This window comes from Papaver somniferum, chromosome 10, assembly GCF_003573695.1.
Source record: "Papaver somniferum cultivar HN1 chromosome 10, ASM357369v1, whole genome shotgun sequence".
Classification (NCBI taxonomy): Eukaryota; Viridiplantae; Streptophyta; class Magnoliopsida; order Ranunculales; family Papaveraceae; genus Papaver; species Papaver somniferum.
Window position 1 is genome coordinate 847,609 of NC_039367.1, and position 21,173 is coordinate 868,781.

Sequence of the window (21,173 nt, forward strand, 5' to 3'; positions counted from 1 at the left end):
CCTGATGGAAGTGTAACTGAGATTGAGTCACGTGATGCAGATTTCCTAGAACATGATTTTCCTAGAAGGAACGAGGTAGGGGGAGATCTTAGCTTCTTTGAGGTGGAAGAGTCAATGGAAGACACATCAATTCGTCTAGTTGAGAATAACGAAGAAATTCCTCATTCTCCTAGGGAAAGTGGGAGTGTTCCACCTGATAATGGATTAGCTCCATCAAATCAGGATCCCCAATATCGGAGAAGTAAACGTGGAAAAGTCCCTCGTCGTCGTTTTCAGATTGAGGGGGAAAGTTTCATGGTTTTTCGCATGATGACGCAGCGCCTAAGAATTTCAAAGAGATAGAATCAATGAGGATAAATGGTGTGTGGAAATACGTTGACCTCCCAGAAAGGCGCAAGGCTATTGGAAACAAATGGGTTTTCAAAGTCAAACGAAATGCGGATGGTTTAGATGAAAGATATAGGGCTCGCCTTGTGGCGAAAGGCTACACCCAATAGGAGGGTGTTGACTACGAGGAAACTTTCTCCCCTGTGGTGAGAATTGCCTCGATACGCCTTATGCTAGCTATTGTGGCGCATATGGATTTGGAACTTCATCAAATGGATGTTAAAACTGCATTTTTCAATGGAGAACTAGATGAGGAAATTTACATGGAGCAACCAGAGGGATTCATGATTAAAGATCAAGAGCGCAAAGTTTGCAAGATCCAAAAATCTATTTATGTCCTAAAACAATCATCTAGACAATGGTATTTAAAATTTGATCGAGCCATTGTTTCCAATGGGTTCACGATGATAGAGGAAGAACATTGTATGTACGTTAAACGGTCCGATAAAGGTTTCCTTATCCTGTCCTTATATGTTGATGATATCCTTATAGCTAGAAGTAACATGGAAATTGTTGTTGCCACAAAAGAGTGGTTGTCCTTTTGAGATGAAGGACATAGGAGAAGAAATCTATGTGCTCGGGATTAAGATCCTTAGAGATCGTTCAAAGAGACTTTTGGGTATGTCACAAGAGACATACATTAAAAGGTTTCTTGAGCGATTTCACATGAAAGATTGCAATCCCATAGACACTCTAGTTGCTAAAGGTCAGAACTTAAGCCTTGAGATGTGCCCCAATACCCCTGAAGAGAAAGACAGGATGTCATGAGTACCCTATTCCAACGCAATTGGGAGCCTGGTGTATGATATGATGTGTACTCGGCCTGATATATGTTATGCTATTGGATTAGTTAGTCGGTACCAGACGAATCCCGGTTTTGAGCACTGGCAAGCAATCAAGAGGATACTGAGGTATCTCAAAAGGACCAGCTACCCCATGTTATGCTACAAGGGTTCATATCTACGTCTCAGTGGTTAATGTGATGCTAACTAGAATGGCTAAATGGGAGAGCAAAAATGCACATCAGGGTATGCTTTCTTGCTAAATGGCGGGGCCATCACATGGAGTAGTAATAAACAGTCAATTGTCGCTATGTCATCAATGGAATCTGAGTTTGTAGCTTGTCAAGTTGTAGTACAAGAATCTAATTGGTTAAGGAGGTTCTTTGAGAATTTTGAATTTGTCACTCACGATACTGATGCGGTGAAAATTCACACTGATAGCACATAAATGATTGCTTATGCAAAAGACCCAAAGTACCATGGAAAGACTAAGCACATTGATAGGAGGTGTTGCTTTATTAGAGCTGCTCTTGCGAAGAAATAAATAGTTTTGGAGTACATGCCTACATAATTGATGATAGTTGATCCCCTTACTAAACCTATACCAAGAGATGTTTTCTTGTCTGATGTTAGAGCGTTAGATTTACGTAGGTGGTAATGGATGTCTCTATATTTATTTCATTTTTTTAAGACATGATGATCGTATATGCATATGTTTTATGGATATTTATTAATAATCAATAAAATTTGATAATGGATCATTGTTGTGATTAATTATTTACTTATGGGCATGGATATACACGTTGGCATTGGTGCATAAAGAATGTATTATGTCAAAACTTGATTGGTATGTCACCAGGTATGGACTGGATTACTCACATAAGCAGTCACCTTTTGGCGCTAAGGAGAGCGAGCAAAGATGAGATGATGCATCGCCTTGGAAATACCAAGATGAGATCTATATAGTGAAGATCGATGATGAATGTGCCTACTGTTCATCATACCTTAAAGGATAGCCAAATAAGAAATCTCTTTCACGGCGCTTGTTGAAAGCGAGCAGTTAGAAATTTCGGATTAGGCGCAAGAGTTGAGACTAAGTCAAGATTTGTAGAGTGTAAGAGTTTGTGACATATACTTGTGTATACAAGTAAAACTCCACTATAGCGCATTTTCATATTATGCGTGCTTGCGACCACTACGGAGGTGCGAAAATCGTTCCCTGCTTTTCTCACCATGTGAGTCCGTATGATAATTAGATTATACACAGGTAACCTTACCACTTTTGACTTTGTTATTAAGTAAAGATTCGATGATTGCTACTTTAGTATGTGTCCTGTGGCCATGGATGATCCGGCTTAAAGGGTGCATATCTGGGAAAGCAGTTGATTCTGAAACTTCATGGCAATATGACGAGAGGAAGGTCATCAAACTCATGAATGTTTTATATTCACAGTCGACAACTTGAGTTGCCTTGCTGGAGTTGCAACACAAGTGTGAATGTATTTACAATAAGATAGCATGAGGGTTAGACTAGCTCTACGAGGTATCAGAGTAGTCTAGACCAATGAGATTTTGATGGACCTAGGATACTACGAGATACAAACATTTTTTTAAAGAGTTGATGTCTCTATGCTGACTCATATTGAGCTGCTAGTATGGAGCTCCCATAATGCAGGTACCTCGACGGTCGCACGGGCTATTTAATAATATGAACTTTTTTTTCTTCTGGTACAATCCACACACACTATGTGGGAGTGGGAGATGTTAGATATTCGGGTTGGATCCAAATATGGTCGCCCATATTGTATGTGGCAAGTCCGGTAGGGTTCCATATTCCTTAGGGTTTGGAACCTATATAAACATCTCTAGCATATGTGTAAAAGGTTAACGTGATTCCCACCGATATCACACCTAAGTTTTACCAAAAGAAAAGTGGTAACTCTAACCCTAAAGATAGTTACCATCAGGAGATAAAGGTTTCAAGTTCTTAGCCTGTGAATCAAGTTTGTGCTCATCTTTGGTGATTGTAATGTCTGTTGATCGTTGATTTGACAACGTTATTGCTGCTGCTGCTGCTTGTGTTCCTTGTTCTTGCGAATCGGAGCTCAACAACAAGGTAATAATCGATACCCGCTTCCGCTTCAATCGTATAGTCTCTAATATGGAGTGTTACGCAGCTCGCCCTAAGAAATTGTTGTTTGCGCCAAGGTGTTACGTATCTCGCCCCCAAACGTAGTTGGAGTGATACATATCTCGCCCCCATAAGCAAGTGTCATGCTGCTAAATGTTCGCACAAGGATGCACTTCCTTGCTACATCTCGCTCGCGCATGAATTGAAGATCTGAGTTTTCTGCTACCTTGAATTTGCTCAGGGGGTCATTCCCACTATTCAAGATTCGTGCAGATTGTCAAGAGTTGGGTAGGACTTGGGTCGCTACCACTCTACGTAGGTTGGAGAAGACGAATTCTACCACTAGAACCCACGTAGGACTCCAACTGTCACTACTGTTCTTAGCTCGCGTAGAAAGCTTTAACCATGTTGCGAGAACTCGTAGGACATAAATCACTACTGTTCATGATCAGTATAAGATTGAATTGGTGCCGAACTCCATTATTCTGTAGTGTAAGGTTGGAGCTTGATTTCGTCTCCCCTGGTAAGCTTATTATATTCTAATAATTGTCAGTATGGAAATCACAGACGCAATATAAAATATGCTGAAGATGTTATTGAGATATAAACAGAGAACAAAAGATAACCATCTTTCACTGGCAATTTAAGTCATGCTCTGCAAGGATATAGGCGCATAATAATGTTGTTGCTTTTTTTTATAATAACTGAGAGTGTCCAAGGTTTGTTACCGTGTTGGTTATCCAAGTGCGAGCACACCGGTGTACAAATTTTGTAAGGTTCAATATGGAATATAATATTGTGATTTAATGTAATAAACTCACAGTGGGGGATTCTCACTCGAATAGCTCATTCAAGGCTATCACCCTTGATACCTCGTGCCTACCACCATCGAGTTCTGCTGTGATCTCAGTTTTGCACCTTATTTGTTTTTTCTGGTTTTATTCCTCCTAAAAAATTGAGTAGTAGCTTCTCCTGACGCAAAGTGTTTGAATATCCCTTGCGAGTAAGGTATCCATATGTTTGCCATGAAGAGATTTGTACACAATTCCCATGGCATCTGTGTTTTCTTTCCATCATTGGGTAGACATTTAGCTACATCAGTCTCTTTGGCATGAAATAGTCATTGAGATTACTCTCTTCAACTGCGACTGGGTACAGATGTGGACAAACGTATAACGAATGCGTCCAGCTCGATGTGTGTTAGTCCGGGGCTGGGTGTAGTGAACTAGCAGGTACTACTAATGTGCAAGACGCCTATTTCGGCCTTGATTTGCCTGCAATTGAGTCTCAACTGGTCAGCAATAATTAGCAAGATATGCAAATAAGTTGCAGAATACAGCCAATTTTTTCCTTCAATAGCATTTATCTTATGAAATAAATCGTTGTGGTATCGAAGAGCTTGCATGATTGATGTTATCGAGCTAGAGGGTAGGATGAAAATATTGTGGCTCCTGCGATGCTCAGAAAATTGTGAAGTAACACGTCATGGACCTGAGCTAGGTTGCTCATCTTTGATCTTGTTGCACCCTGTCATAGTCGATCCTATAAAAGTTCCACGACAAGGTGGTGATTGGGTTCGCACCCTTCTGTGTTGTATTTAGTTATCCATCACTGGCAAGCGAAAAGTTAGGGACTTGTGCTCCCGTTTCCAGAGTAGATGAGAACGAGGCGAGCTTAGTGTTGTTCTGTGATCATTCGCCTATACTGCTTGCTGAAATTTGAAGCTTCCTTTTGGTGATGTAATGTGCAGATTGTTTGTTGAATTGTATCAAATATTGGCTTCCTCATCAAATTTTGTTGTTGGAGTAAACTGGTGCAGTATTGGTCGATCTCCAATCTCTGACCTGAAGTGCCAGATTATCATCAGTCTTCAGGGATAGGGATGTGGCACTTCTTTCTCTACGAGACTACAACCGTTTGATGATTCACTCGCCCATCAACTTCGTATGTTCAGCCTGATGGGTTGGGGATGTGAATCTTCTCTTTAGGTGCTCTGGTTCCTTGAATTGCAACTTTTTCCATGGTTTCAAGACTGATATATGATATCAGTAATCACAAATGAAACAAGAGATGAAGCTTGTGTTAGAAAAAACGGCTTTGTTATACCAAATTTGCATGGACTATGTTTTGATCTCTAGACCTATTGCCCACTACTTGTTTTTTCATTTGAATAGATAAAACAATAGTCCCACATAGACTAAAATCTAAAGAGTTTTAGACTTAAATACCATAGAATTGGCTAAAAGGGCATGGTCCTTGGGTCATTAGACTTTTGTGTGAGGGGGGAAGGCCTAGACTAGGGCAAGGTTGCCTTTCCCGTATGCACAGAAGCACGCACGCCGTTGTCGGCTCGGGTTCGGGTTCTTTGCTAAAACTTTTGGTACGTGTTTTACACACATGTAGAAGAATCTTCTTCTTTGTCTGCACATGTTTGTCCTGGCTTTCTTGTCTGTACGTATTTGTTTTGACAACACTTTTTTTAACCAACACACTGCTCTAAGCCTGACAAAAGCAACACTGTTTTTAACCAAACATTACCAGTATTTCTGTCATACGCATGGTTTTGTTGCATGCATTTTTCCTCTCGTTTGTAACGTCTTAAACACTATATAAGGGAGGAGTCTTGAGCTCTTTTGATACACAACAGAGAAACATCTCTTCTTCTGCTCTCCATCTGCTTTCAGAAAATAAATTTTTATTTCTAGTTTCTCTGTTTTTAGCTTTTGCTAACACTGCCAAGTTCTAAGGGTACTCTCTTTGTATGCTACATTGAGGGGTACTATCAGTAGTTGTATCCTGGAGGTGACTCGCCAACTGCTATAGCATCTCAGCGGAGTAGCAGGCGATATTTCCTTTAGGACAGCGTATCGTATACGTGCCTCTACATTTTCTGTGCATCTCCAGCAACATCGGTTTGAGCTAAGTATCTTCTTCTCAGTTACATTATTAGTTCTATGTCCAACAATCTAAAGGCAATATCTTCTTTACTAAATTTTTTGTAACAACATGGGAAAGAGTACTGTAGACAAACCCCCAAAGTTTAGTGGCAAAGACTTTAAACGATGGCAGTCCAAAATGTTATTCTTCTTAAAAGACCAAAGGCTAGATGAAGTTGCCTTAGAAAGACCCTCAAGAAGGCTTCATGACCGTGGCTATGAAGATAGACTGGATAGGTGGACTAGGAAGAATTACATGTGCAAAAATCACATTCTTAACTGTCTGGATGACTCCTTGTACGACTTTTATAATGCAAAAGAGAATTTTACTGCTTTTGATTTATGGGAAGCCCTAGAAGAAAAATATCTTGCAGAGGATGCTGGAAGCAAGAAGTTCTTGGTAGCTAGGTTCCTGGAATATAAGATGACTGATGAAAAGCCTGTTGTAGAACAATTCGTCGAACTCCAGCTACTCATCAACGAAATTATTGCTGAAGGAATGCATATTGATGAATCTCTACAAGTATCCGCAGTAATTGAAAAGCTACCACCCTCATGGAACGAGTACAAGAGGAGGCTGCGATACAAGAATCGCGAAATCACCATGGTGGAGCTAGGGAAAAAGATCCAGGTGGAGGAACTTCTGTGCTGCAAGGACAAAAGCCTGATGCTGAGCAAAGACATGTCCAACAAAGCTCATGTCCTGGACGATAATGCTGCGTCAAAGAAAAGACACGGAGAATCCAACAAAAATGGTAAACGTAACAAACAACGTAACTCCAAAGGTAACAATCTTAAGCCAAAGGGTGGTGTCTCCAAAAACACCATCAAAGGCGACTGCTATAACTGTGGGAAAACTGGTCATATGGCCAAAGACTTTAGAGCACCTAAAAAGACCAAAAATGATCTTAAACAGAAAAATAAGGCAAACGTAGTAGATGATTCTGGATATTTTACTGGCATGGTGTCTGAAGTCAACCTTGTATCTAATGTGACCAATGTGAGAGACTGGTGGCTTGATTCTGGAGCCACCAGGCATGTCTGTAAGTTCAGAATTGCTTTCTACTCCTATAACAAAGTAGGAGACGATGAGAAATTGTTTATGGGAAACTCTTCTACCTCTAAAGTGGTAGGAAAAGGAAAGGTTGAATTGAAGCTCACTTCAGGAAAAACTCTCGCATTGAATGATCTGTATCACGTCCCGGACATATGCAAGAATCTTATCTCAGAAACCATCTTACTTGGGAAAGGTTTTAAATTTGTAGTTGAGTCTAACAAAGTTGTAATCTCTAAGGGTGGTGACTTTGTAGGAAAAGGATATGTCACTGAAAACATGATTAAGCTTAGTGTACTTTCTTTGAACTTGAATGACAATGCATCTTCTTCTGCTTATGTTTATGACTCCTCACATGTTTGGCATGATAGACTAGGACATGTTAATTTCAAATCCATTGAAAGACTTGCTAAATTAGGATGCATTCCAAAAATAAACATTGACAGAGGTCATAAATGTGAAATTTGTGTTGAATCTAAATATGCTAGAAAACCCTTTAAAAAAAGGTTGAACGTAGTACAACTCCCCTAGAACTAATCCACTCGATTTGGGAGATTTGAAATCAACACCAACTAGAGGAGGTAAAAAATGGTACATCACTTTTATAGATGATCACTCAAGATACTGTCAGGTTTATCTTCTTAGAAGTAAAGATGAAGCCTTAGACGCTTTCAAATTATATAAACTTGAAGTAGAAAACCAAAGAGGTGTTACTATTAAAACTCTTAGGTCGGACCGAGGCGGTGAGTATGTGATACCTATAGGAGAATTCTGCAAACTTAATGGCATCATTCATGAAACTACTGCACCTTCTTCACCTGAGTCGTCGAATGGAGTAGCTGAAAGGAAAAACCGAACACTCATAGATATGGTGAACGCTATGTTAGCTAGTTCAGGGCTACCTTCGAACCTGTGGGGGGGGAAGCAATTCTCTCTGCTTGCTATATCTTGAACCGAGTTCCATTTAAGAAATCCGACAAAACTCCATATGAGTTATGGAAAGGAAGACAACCGTCCTATGCATACTTTAAAGTGTGGGGGTGTTTGGCCAAGGTGGCCACTCCTCGTTCCAAGAAAACCAAAATAGGACCTAAAACTGTAGATTGTGTTTTCCTAGGATATCCTGAGCACACTAGTGCTTATAGGTTCATGGTAATTGGTGAGAACACCATAATGGAATCCAGAGATGCAGTGTTTTCGAACACATTTTCCCTTTAGGGTCTGGACCTCATAAAAGGGTCCGCGATGATCTCTCAGATGTTCCTTCGACTAGTCAACCCCCGTCTCTAGATGCTGAAACCGAACCTAGAAGAAGTAAGAGGGTCAGAACCGAGAAAGAAAGTTTCGGTCCAGATTTTGTGACTCTTACGGTAGAGTCTGAACCCCAAACCTATAAGGAAGCTATGACTTCTCCGGAAGCTCCCTTCTGGGAAGAAGCTTCAAATAATGAGTGGGATTCCATTCAACAAAATGAAACTTGGAGCTTGTAGACTTACCTCCTGGTAGTAAAACCATAGGTTGCAAGTGGGTCTTCAAAAGGAAACTTAGAACAGATGGAACTATAGAAAAACACAAAGCTAGGTTGGTAGCTAAGGGGTACAGACAACAGGAAGGATTAGATTTCTTTGATACCTATTCACCGGTCACTAGAATCACTTCTATCCGGATGCTGATTGCTATTGCTTCTATTTATGATTTGCATATACATCAGATGGATGTTAAAACTGCTTTTTTATATGGTGAATGAATGAATGAAGAAATTTATATGGACCAACCTGAAGGTTTTGTTGTGAAAGGTTTTGTTTGAAGATAAAGTATGCAAACTGAAAAAAATCTTTGTATGGTTTAAAACAAGCACCTAAACAGTGGCATGAAAAATTTAATCATGTAATGATATCTAATGGCTTCAAGGTTAATGAATCTGATAAATGTGTTTACATTAAATCTGTGGATGATTCTCATGTTATTGTGTGCCTATGTTATGATATGATCATATTAGGTAGTAACCTTGATAGTATTAATACCACTAAAAGCATGCTTAACGAAAACTTTGACATGAAAGACTTAGGCCCTGCTGATGTAATCTTAGGGATGAAAATCAGAAAGATGTCTGATGGATATAGTCTTAGTCAATCTCATTATGTTGAAACTGTGCTTAAGAGATTTAATCATGAAAATGCTAAACCTGCAACTACTCCTTATGATCCCAATTGCAAATTGAAAAAGAACAAGGGTGAGGGTATTTATCAACTTGAGTATTCTCGTGTTATTGGCAGTCTTATGTATTTAATGAACTGTACAAGACCTGATATTGCCTATACTGTGAGTAGATTAAGCAGGTACACTTGCAACCCTGGGCAGGATCACTGGAATGCTCTCTACAGAGTTCTAGGTACCTGAGAGGAACTTCAAACTATTGCTTAAGTTTTGGGAAGTATCCTGCTGTGCTAGAAGGGTATTGTGATGCTAACTGGATATCAGACTCAGATGAGTGCAAATCCACTAGGGGTACATCTTCACACTTGGTGGTGCGTCTGTGTCATGGAAGTCTACCAAACAGACATGTATAGCCGATCCACCATGGAGTCTGAGTTTATAGCCTTGGAGAAAGCTGGAGAGGAAGCTGAATGGATACGAGGTTTCCTGGGTGGAATTCCACTCTGGCCCAAGCCTGTGTCTTCGATCGCAATCCACTGTGACAGTCAAGCTGCTATTGGATGCGCAAAGAATAGTGTATACAACGGAAAGTCTATACATCTTCGAAGAAGACACAAGACAGTAAAAAACTACTCTCTACTGGCATCATCTCTATAGACTTTGTAAGGTCTAAAGAGAATATTGCAGATCCTTTGACGAAAGGGTTATCTAGAGAGGTAGTTAGATCCACATCGAAGGGGATGGGACTCAAGCTCATAGAATAAATCGCCATGAAGGACACTCAACCTTGTGAATGGAGCTCCAAGATAAGGTTCAATGAGATAACTAATTTTTGGTGATGTCAAGAGAGCACTATCTTTGTCTCCCTATGGTGTAACCGTATGATAGTGCTGCCTGCATGTTTTAGGATGATCTGTCAAGATCTTAATGAGTTCCATGGCTTTGCTTAAAGCGGAGTGTGGCAGGACACTCTTAATGGACTCACCTATGGATGTTGGAAGTGGGGCCGCTTCCTATGAGAATTTGAGTTTTTCTCTAGAGGACATTCATTAAGTGGGATTTAGCCCACGGGCACAACGGCAAGAGCTTGGCAGCTTTCTTTTTCTTTAATACATTAACGTGTGGTTGTTATTTCTGAATTGCACTCACTGTTGGCGGTTCAAGACATTTTGTTCACCGTAACAACAAGAAGTTCCGGTAACCTCTCACTAAGTTAAGGTTCAATCTCTGGGGCACCTTAGCCTAATATTGATGTATTATGTTTTCTCGAATTTCGTCGATATGTTTTATCATTCATGTGGGGGATTGTTAGAAAAAACGGCTTTGTTATACCAAATTTGCATGGACTATGTTTTGATCTCTAGACCTATTGCCCACTACTTGTTTTTTCATTTGAATAGATAAAACAATAGTCCCACATAGACTAAAATCTAAAGAGTTTTAGACTTAAATACCATAGAATTGGCTAAAAGGGCATGGTCCTTGGGTCATTAGACTTTTGTGTGAGGGGGGAAGGCCTAGACTAGGGCAAGGTTGCCTTTCCCGTACGCGCGGTGCTTCGCACAGAAGCACGCACGCCGCCGCCGTCGGTCGGGTCGGGCTCGGGTTCGGGTGTGGGTTCATAAGATCCTATCTTTTTGCTAAAACTTTTGGTACGTGTTTTACACACATGTAGAAGAATCTTCTTCTTTGTCTGCACATGTTTGTCCTGGCTTTCTTGTCTGTACGTGTTTGTCTTGCCTTCCTTGTCTGCACATGTTTGTCCTGGATTTCTTGTCTGTACGTGTTTGTCTTGCCTTCCTTGTCTGCACATGTTTGTCCTGGCTTTCTTGTCTGTACGTATTTGTTTTGGCAACACTGTTTTTAACCAACACACTGCTCTAAGCCTGACAAAAGCAACACTGTTTTTAACCAAACATTACCAGTATTTCTGTCATACGCATGGTTTTGTTGCATGCATTTTTCCTCTCGTTTGTAACGTCTTAAACACTATATAACGGAGGAGTCTTGAGCTCTTTTGATACACAACAGAGAAACATCTCTTCTTCTGCTCTCCCTCTGCTTTCAGAAAATAAGTTTTTATTTCTAGTTTCTCTATTTTTAGCTTTTGCTAACACTGTCAAGTTCTAAGGGTACTCTCTTTGTATGCTACATTGAGGGGTACTATCAGTAGTTGTATCCTGGAGGTGACTCGCCAACTGCTATAGCATCTCAGCGGAGTAGCAGGCGATATTTCCTTTAGGACAGCGTATCGTATACGTGCCTCTACATTTTCTGTGCATCTCCAGCAAAATCGGTTTGAGCTAAGTATCTTCTTCTCAGTTACATTATTAGTTCTATGTCCAACAGCTTGTCCGTGTTCTTGGGAGATAGTGGAACTTATGATGCAAATTGGTGCAAATTGGTACAGCAAGGGATGCACAGGAAGCTCACTAGAGTAATGAACCCGCATCTGGTATAAGATAGATGCCAACTGCGAGCATCAAAGCTGCACTACATCTTATATCCTATAGTACCGGTCTTCCACGGCGTGTTGAGTTTCTATCAGTCCGGTGTTGACGTGTGATGTCCAATGCTCAGAGAAGGGTGAGGGTTTGAAGCAACCTGTCTCTCCATGAAATGTCAGGTCCAATATTGAATCAAGTAAGATTGTTATTTGCCTAGTTCACACCGAAAATAGCATTCCCGCACTACAAGAAAACCTGGCTTAAGCTACCAAGATCCCAGCAAGAGCCCATAATTTTAGTCACTTTAAGGGTTTAAGCATCCAAAGTTGCAACTGCCATAAAGTTTGGCGGCTACAAACCTGTGTCATCTAATATCTAGCCACGACCGAATGTGTTTGCTCGCTACATCACTCTTTCAAGTCATCTATAGCAGCTTGAAAAGTGCTCAGGTAGCTATTCACTTTGAGGCACCGACTCCTAGCAACTAAAAAATGAATCGGTTGGTACAACCTCTCTGAGCAACCAAGTTTAAGTGGCCACCACATGTTCAAAAGAGAAGTCAGTTTTGTAAGTAGGCATTTGAAACCGATAATGATCTCATTTTAGTTTCTTATTGGTTAGATTAGTGTCATACGGATCATGGTTGTTATCTTAGTTTACTATTAGGGGTGCACAATGTCATGTCGGTCCGTTTTTTAGGCAAAACCATTGACCAAACCGTATACACCTCGGTTTTCGATTTCAAAACTGCCACGGAACTGTTGATGGATCGGTTGCGTTTCAAACCGATCCTAGTCCGCTTGGTCATTTTTCTGGCTACTACTGTTTTAACTGGTTCCAAATGAGAAAAAAAAAACAAACAAAAGAAACCAAAAAACTATCCTACAACATGAAATAGATCTCGGAGATTTACCGAAACCTTGAAAATTTAAAACTATATCGATAATCCCTCCGGTCAAAAAATCTGTGGAACTTGGTCAATTATGCCGATTAACGCATCAGTTCTCATCTCGGTGAAAAATAGAAATCAGCTTGGCCAAGGTGAAATTTTTGGTCTCGGATAAATTAAGTGAACTAAATGGATATCTGAGTTGAATTAATAGTCAACCATATAAATGCATGGAATCCAAGAAAAATTGAGTAACTATTGAATAAAATTGATTAATAACAGGTGAAATTCATTTGAAATTAATAGGCAATAATACAATTATACCCATGGAATCCAAGGAAAATCGTGTGGAGCGAGCGATGTTGGATAAGGTTAATATATAACAAGTGAAATTGACTAAAGAGTATGGACATTCAGCTAAAATTATCAATAACATGAGAAGCCGATGTAATCCAAGAGAAAATGGGTGAGGTTGACCAACATAAAGTAAAACTGACAGATAAAAAAAGAAATTAAGTGTACTAAATGAAAATTTGATTTATTTAATAGTTAACCATATAAACCCATTGACTCCAGGAGCAATCGAGTGACGTCGAGTGATATTGAATAAAATTGATTGATAACATGTGAAATTGACTATAGTCAATCGGCGCATACGGTTAAAATGATGAATAATTAGAAGAAAACCGATATATCTGATTGAAATGAATGCGTCAACCAAATTTGGTAAGATTGACCGTTAAAAAATAAAATTAAATGAAGTGGATGGAAATTTGATTTGAATTAATTGGTAACCTTATAATTAAACCAATGGGAATCTAAGAGAAATTGAGTGAGGACGAGAGAGATTGGATAACATTAATATATAGAGGATGAAACCTTTTTCCGGCGACTTCGAAAAAGAAAGTGGCTCCGAGGTCGAAACATGGCCGGGAGTGGACTACTATAAGTCGGAAACTATGTAAGAACGTACCAATGTACAATATGCCAGAACATGATATTACTTCAAGACTTCTTGACGATATATATACACGGTATGCGTATAATATGCCAGAACATGGTTTGTTTAACGTTTCAGGATATATTTCGAAGGAATCTTATCTATAAATGGATGAATTCATCGTTCGTACGGAGTAGATGCACTTATAGTAGTCCACTCACGGGAAGGTTACGATCTCGGAGCCAAGGTATGCGTACAATATGCCAGAACATGGTTTATTTAACGTTTCAGGGTATATTCCAAAGGAATCATACATGTAAATGGATGAATTCATCATTCGTACGAAGTAGATGGACTTATAGTAGTCTACTCATGGCCAAGTTACAATCTCGGAGCCAAGGTATGCGTACAATATGCCAGAACATGGTTTGTTTAACGTTTCAGGGTATATTCCGAAGGAATCTTATCTGTAAATAAATGAATTCATCGTTCGTACGAAGTAGATGCACTTATAGTAGTCCACTCACGGCCAAGTTACGATCTCGGAGCCAAGGTATGCGCACAATATTCCAGAACATGGATTTTTTAACGTTTCAGGGTATATTACGAAGGAATCTTACCTGTAAATGGATGAATTCATCGTTCGTACGAAGTAGATGGACTTATAGTAGTCCACTCACGGCCAGGTTACGATCGTATGCGTACAATATGCCAGAACCTTTCCGAAGCTTCTTGGTTCACATTTTGTATTCCGTTATACCACATTTGAAGTTCGAATCAACACTGAGCTTCATATTTATCGATTTAGATGATGTATCATGCTAAGTTTGAAGTCAGAATCCTCCCAGAGCTTCTTGACTCATAGTTTGTATGTTTTTATACCACATTTGAAGTTTGAATCAAAACTAAACTTCATATTTATCGATTTCGATGATGTATCATGCTAAGTTTTGAAGTCAGAAACCCTCCCGGAGGTTCATGGCTCATAGTTTGTATGTTGTTATACCACATTTGGAGTTCGAATCAACACTAGACTTCATATTTATCTATTTCGATAATGTATCATGCTAAGTTTGAAGTCAGAAACCCTCCCATAGGTTCTTGGATCATAGTTTGTATGTTGTTATACCACATTTGGAGTTCGAATCAACACTGAGCTTCATATTTATCAATTTTGATGATGTATCCAGCTAAGTTTGAAGTCTGAACCATCATGAATTTCGTGGTGCATCTCTAGTAATCTTATAATCTGAGTTTACCAGTGTGAACTAAATCTACTTCATGACCTGTATGACTTGTAAAAATTACTTCATGACTATTCGAAATTCAAACCCGAAACACAAAAACACAAAGAGAAAGCACAAAGAAACACACCAATTATTGAAAATCATTTTTCGTTTTCCCGATTCATTCTTATATATTTTTTGGATTTTTCTATATCAGAATGTCGAAAATAATGTTCTAAATTTATTTATATTTTTTTTGGATTTTTTTTCATGTTAAAGGTTGATAATTAAACCGAAAACATGAGTTCGTATTAACACAAAAGAAACACAAATGCGTCTCAATCCGTATGAGCATCACAAATAAAATCTCAACCGTCAGATTCTTTTCTCAATCCGTATGGCTAGATCCAACGAACTCCGTCCATCACTTTCATTCACCCACCAAACCCTCCCAACCACTCGAACTCTATCTGTTTTGCTCTATCTTCATCTTCTCTGCTCTTCGTCTCCTCCATAGATCGATGACCGGCGGCATTACTTGAGAAAATCTAATTCACTTACCCCATCTTTTACTCGTCATCGCCGTCTCCTCTCCCCCTCTTCACCTGCTTCTTTGAAACTCATTTTCTCTTCTTATTCTCTCTTCTTCTTTCTTCTTTTTCGTTCTTCTTTTCTGCTCTTCTTCAGTTGAAAATCGAGAGGTCAAATTGAGTTATGGCTTGAATAAATTTATATCGTGAGGATGTATAAAAGAAGCAAGAGTTGGTGTTTCTGCTAATTATGAAGAATAAGATTGAGTCCTGTTATGAATCGAGAACTAGGGTTTTCTCAGTGAATCGGTAATTGAGTTAGAAATTGAGAAATTAAAGTGGGTTCGGTGAACACATTATGATGAGGAAGAATTAGTGATTGATGTGTGAGTTTTAATGAAGATTAGAGAAGCTAATTTTTAGGTGATTATTATTGTTTTGATTGATGCTGATTTTTTGTTTAAATTAGAGTTTGAATGTGTGTTTGGGTTTTTTTGTGAAGATATTGTGGTGGATGATTTTGCGAGTTGCAGGAATCACATTATGGATCTCTGTAAGTGGATCTTTGTGATTATTTTTTGCGGTTTCTTGAAATTGGAACTTTAATTTCCTGTTTTGTGTTTTGGGGCCATATGAAATTGTAATTAGGGTTTTGTTTCTCGTTTAAGTATTAGAATTGCAAGTTATCAAAGTCTTGCAGCTGAATTTCTTGTTGTGTCAGCTAATTTGTTATAGAATTTGTAACCACTTTCTAGGATTAAGTCAGCTAATTTGTTTTATTTTGTTTTATGTAACCTCTTTATAGGATTAATAATTGAATTTGGAGCTTCATTGGATTGAATTTGATTAAGTTATTGCAATATTTACTTCTAGTTGTATTCACTGGACTTAGGGATTGTATATAATTTCTTATTTTTGAACTTATGATTGTTTTGGATGTGTATTGGGTTGGTGTAGCCGAACTTTGTGGCTGAAGAGGATGTGGAAACAGTTGAAACTGCTGGAACACAAACAGTTGAATTCTGTGTAGACATATTTCTAAAATTCATGAATCCAGGAGGACTTACAAGTTGATTTAGGCATACTTAGGGTATATCTCTTGCTTCCTTTTAAATTTTAAGACTACTTTGATATGATACTGACTGATTATCTTGTCTGCATCTCACTTTTAGGATCTTCGATCTAAATTGGAGGAATTCTTCAATGCGCAAATGGCTTACTTGTGCGGATAGAATAGAAATCATGGTAACTCAGACTCCAGTCTTCACTTTTATTTTTCTTCACTCTTTTATGTTGGTTTGCTTACTTTTCTTGAATTGTTGAGCTTACAACAGATGCTCGGTAAGCTTCACAGTTTCTTAAACAAAGAGATTCCAGAAAACATGATTGTGAGGATTTCACATGGCTACATATAGTTCCCAATTATCAAAGGATGTGGCTCATGAAAACATGACTGCGAGGCAACGACAATTAAGAAAAAGGAATTTAGGTAACTCACTCTGTCTCTCTCTTTCTCTTAGTTCTTTATTACTAATTTCAACTTGTAGTTGATTCTTCCTGCCAATCTTACATGCTCAAGAGTTACGACAACAATGCCACTCAGTCTTAGTTACATAACCACTTCTAGGACAATGATACTTCCAAGGGAGCTAGTGTTTATTTGTGCAATGATGTTGTGCTTATTTCAGTATGGGTGAAGAAGATGTGTTTGACCTTTACTGTTTTGTTGTAGGAAGACTGGTGGAGATGAGGAACGAATGGCAGCCATTGCATCTTACATGAAGCTTAATTGGCAGGGCCTTCAGAAGAAGGTTGTCTTTGTTACTGTTATTACAGATCTCAACACCTTCCATCGCATATGGTGAGTTCCTTATTCTTATTAATATGAATTAGTACATATGTTGCTTTCACGTTATCAGATCAATCATTCAAACTTGCCTTTCAAATGAGTGAATCATTTTATCAGAAGAATATTTTAGACCATGCCTTTGATGTACAAAAATGGAATCAGTTTATTCATAATAAGAACGAACCATAGTTTGCTTGAGGATGATCTGTGAGCTTACACAATCATTCTTTTTTTGTTTCAGGTTCAACACTGGTGTCAACCAATGCTACTGCCCTTCGGACGAGGTTGCCAAGAGGGCGTTGGTTGATGGCCTAGAGTCTTCCCAGATTCGCGTGTTTGGTTTGCCCGTCAGGCCCTCGTTTTTTCGGCTGTAAAGAAAACTGCAAGAGCTCTCGGCGAAGCACTATTCAGTGCAGAACTTGGTAAACCAATTGGACAGATCACCATGGAAAGTCCAGTAAAGGTAATAGGTAATTCACTTGTTCTGTATATCTAACTATGTAGTCAAGTGGGATTGTTTTTTGATAAAATCAATTTTAGATGCTTTTACTGGAGTCAATAACAGTTTTCTTTGTTCACCACAGATCAGATGATTCGAGACCCAAATGGAGAAATGGATGGGTGCTTGTGACTGCATTATAACCAAAGTATGGAGACACATTTCTTCTTATTAGTATTTTCCTGGAAACCCATTGGTTACTTTATCCATCTTTACTTGCATTGTCTTTTTTTTAGTTCTTATGATTATTATTTTTTGTAGGCTGGACTTGGAACAATTGTGGAGGCCTTGATAAGGGGCCTTCCAATCATGAAGCAATGGCTAGGCAGTTGTATTGCAGGCTCTGGTGTTGTGTTGGTGCAGTCGGTGTGTCCAAGGGCTAGAAAGGTTTTACTAAATCAAAAGTGTTGTTAGATTTTTAATTTTTTTTGGTGTTGAAGTTCTGTAAAACTGATCTTATGTAGTAACAAACAACAGATCTTGTCTTTTTTTTAAGAAATGATGTAAATGATTTATGTGATATCATAAAACTTGATTCAGTTTTTAATTTGGTTCATAATTTGTTTTAGTATCAATTTTAATTTTAATTTTAATTTCAATTTGGGATTATCTAAATCGAAATCGGCCATATACTTCCGGCACCGGCAAAAAGTTTGGTAGCTCAAAAATATAAGCAACCAACTTCAGGTATTTCACTTGCTCTATTATTATGGTTGGTCTATTTATGAAGCGATCGGCGTTTCACTTGCTCTATTATGGTTGGTCTATCTATGAAGTGATCAACGTTTTACTTGCTGTATTTTGGTTGGTCTAGCTTTAAAGCGATCACTATTTTGCTTGCTCTAGGGAGGTCGGTTTAGCCATGAAGCAATTAAGAAAAAAGACGCTACATGATAGTTGCTTGATTACTAAAGCGATTGCCTAGATGCTCTAGACTTGTAGAAATCTCACCTTTAGCAACTCGAGAGCGAGAGCCAAATTAAGTCGCTTTAAGGGTTAGAGCGACTCAATATGGGCTTTTCCAACCAAAAATGCCTGGTCGCGTAATCCAACTTTTCTTGTAGTGCCGTTAAACTAAATTGAAAAATTCTATAATTAACTAAAATCAGTTGATTGCAATTTACTGGATGATCTAAAAAAGCAGTGCCCAAGATATTATTAACATGCAGCTATGTTAAAACGTCTAGTATCAACCTCTTCTATAAAATTTCGTACACAAGTGTTGTGAAAGCTAAGAATGGTTTTGTATTTTCGTTCTACGAACTTCAAAACTCATATGAAAAGCTTTTAGTTTATTAAGACTCCATATGAATGAATGCTTGGAACAACAGGACCGTGTATGCGAAATAGCATGCACTCAACACCAGGATACTAATCACTAACCCAGGTTATAATGATTAGCCGCATGCAGAACGTTTCATCATGATGTTTTATGGATTTCACTAAGGATATAAACGTAAGCTTTAATTCAGGGAATTAAATTTTTTTTTTTTTTTTGAGAGATTTAAGGATAGAAACGTATTGGACGTGTACACATTGTGTGCCACGGCAGTGGCAACACAACCACCAGAATGGGTCTTCTCATCACAGTCCGAGTCTTGTGTAGTTGTTCACAACTTCCCTGTATTCTAGTTAGAATCTGTTTTAGCTTAGGAAACATATCTTTGAGAATATCTGTATCCATATATATATATATATATATCTTATGTAAAGAAACAATATTCATTCAATGCAGAATATACATATCTTCACCAGAGATCTTTGAAATTTAAGATGGTATCCTTGTAGATCCTAGGTTCTTCCCTTCCGCTTCATCTCTGCAGTCTCCAGTGCATCAATTTTTTTTTTCATCATGTCTGCCTCTACTCCATCTTCTCCCCACTCTCCAGTGCATGATAACATTTCTTCCCAAAACACTGAACCTCTGCCCAATCCTTCAGCTCTTCCTAGAACTCTAGACCCTTATATCATTCATCCTAGTGATAATCCCGCAACTGTGCTATCCTCTCCTCTTTTACAAGGAGATAACTACGGTTCATGGGTTAGAGGAATTACCAAGTCTCTGAATGCCAAAGGCAAGCTTGGTTTCGTTGATGGCTCCCTTCCTCCTCCAACAGATCCCTTGCAGTTTCAATGCTGGAAGAGATGTGATGATCTCGTGGGCAGTTGGCTTCTAAACTCTTGTCAACCAGATATCAGGGCTAGCTGCCTGTATGCTGCCAACTCTCATGCTATCTGGAAAGATCTGCAAATCAGGTTTTGTGTCTCCAATGCCCCTATTCTGTTTCGTTTAAAATCTTCCATTGCTTCAATCAAACAGGAATCAATGCCTGTATCTCTTTACTATACCAAGATAAAAACTCTTTGGGATCAATATGACTCCCTGGTTGCTTCTACGGAAGCCTGTATCTGTGGTGCTGGCAAGCATATGCTTGAAAGACTCGAAAGAGAACGTGCCATGGAGTTTCTGCAGGGATTACACGACAGGTTTTCCAACCTTCGTAGTCAGATCCTCACTATGGATCCCTTCCCAAGTGCACTTCGTATCTTTAATCTTGTTCAGCAGGAGGAGGAACAGCAGCATATCACTCATACTCCTCTGCCAACTGTTGATGCCGCTGCTCTTGCTTCGGCTCGAAATTTTCAATCCAGCTCTCGTCCGCCATCCAATCAGAACAAGCCTCAGCGTCCCTTTTGCGACTATTGCAACAGGCTAGGACATGTTCGAGACAAGTGCTACAGGCTCCATGGTTTTCCCCCTGCCAACAGTTCTTCACAGCAACCTTTGGCTAATGCAAATATGCATCTGACTGCTGCTGCTGCAGCTTTGTCACCTGACACATCTGCTGCACCACACGCTCTTCCTTCTCTGTCTGCTGATCAGTATGCTCGCCTCTTGGCCTTAATCAACCCTGCACCAGACTCTGCACAACCTGATGTCCGTGCCAATTTCGCAGGTAACATTCTATCCACTTCTATTATTGATCCCTGGTTTGTAGACAGTGGTGCAACGCACCACATCTGCAACTCCCTCCATTATTTTACATCTTATGTACCTGTTCAGTCTTCCATTCTCATGCAACTCCCGGATGGCTCATTCTCCGTGGTTAAGCATATTGGCGAGGTTGTTTTTTCGCCTACGCTAAAACTGTCGAATGTACATCACATTCCTAATTTCAAGTTCAATCTCATCTCTGTGAGTCAATTAACTCGCCAAACTAATTGCATTGCTTATTTTTTCGAACATGTTTGTTTCTTTCAGGACCGTGTAACGAAAGCAGTGATTGGTCGGGCTAATTTTATCTCTGGCTTATATCATCTCCAAGCCCATCCTCCCAAGTCATTT

At 39.1% G+C, this 21,173-nt stretch overlaps 1 long non-coding RNA gene across 2 annotated transcripts; it reads left to right on the forward strand.

The window, feature by feature from the left end:
- Nucleotides 1–17,574: 17,574 nt before the first annotated feature.
- On the forward strand, nt 17,575–18,107 carry LOC113317235. 2 transcript variants are annotated; one of them, XR_003343354.1, is made up of 3 exons: nt 17,575–17,798; nt 17,913–17,975; nt 18,089–18,107. It is a non-coding gene; the product is annotated as an uncharacterized LOC113317235 (long non-coding RNA). The 2 variants fall into 2 exon arrangements; XR_003343353.1 differs by having other exon boundaries at nt 17,575–17,791.
- Nucleotides 18,108–21,173: the final 3,066 nt, after the last annotated feature.